Raw genomic sequence first — 1,036 nt, forward strand, 5'->3', positions numbered from 1 at the left:
CCATGTATCTGGGGCGAATAGGGTCTCCGCAGGGACTTGTGCAGCCAGGAAGTCTGCGGTAGCAGATCCAGAGCCCAGAGACCAGCCTTTAGAAAAAGCTGACAGCCTGACGGAATTTCCACCACCACCAGCAGAAGAGACAGGAAACAGCTCAGTCTCTAGATCCCGTCCTAAACCAGTCCCCTAAACCAGTCACCTCGTCCCTGTATCCACCGCTGCCACCATCCACTCCTCCATCCCCGTCTGAGGAAAAGGAGGAACGGGTGACAGGTCTGGGGGATACGCAGTTGAGAGAAATGTTACAGAAGCTGGAGGCTCTCGAAGCCTGCCTGGAGTCATCAGTAAAGCCTGAGCCAGTGTCATCAACTTTTCCTGCGCCTCCACCACCTTTCAGCACAGGACTTTCATCGTTCCCACAACCACCTCCCATGAATTCTTCTACTTCGCAGGACATATCGGGTGAGATCGGTGCCATGGTACCTTTGCCACCATCACCTCCGACGGGTTTGTTAACGGGGGGTGGGGTCGGAGATGTGGCAAACAGATGGAGGGGGGTAATTAGAGATGCTTTAATTGAAGGTGAATTTATTCTGTCTGCATTCCCGGTTGTGACAGGTGCACACGGAGGTTCTGTTTGGGAAGCATTAGACTGGAAAGTTTTAAAGGAAGCTAAGGCAGCAATCACTCAGTATGGGTTAAAATCACCGTACAGTCAATCTATTATTCAACATGTATTTTCTGCGCATTTGTTGACACCATATGATGTTAAAATGATTGTGCAAACGTTATTGCTTCCATCCCAACAACTCCAGTTTTATCAAAACTAGCAAGTGGCCTCTGACAATGCAGCCGCTATCCCGCGACAGCAAGGGGATCCTTTATTTGGAGTGCAAGCTTAAATGTTGCTAGGTGCAGGGCCTTATATCAGGTCTGACTGGCAAGCACGATTTGCCACAGAGGTCTTACAACTCAGTCAAGATTTAGCCTTTAAAGCATTGACTAGCGTGCATGATGAGAAAACTAAACATACTTTTAC

Source organism: Haliaeetus leucocephalus, unplaced genomic scaffold (genome assembly GCF_000737465.1).
Source record: "Haliaeetus leucocephalus isolate CR32 unplaced genomic scaffold, Haliaeetus_leucocephalus-4.0 Scaffold150, whole genome shotgun sequence".
In the NCBI taxonomy this organism is placed as follows: Eukaryota; Metazoa; Chordata; class Aves; order Accipitriformes; family Accipitridae; genus Haliaeetus; species Haliaeetus leucocephalus.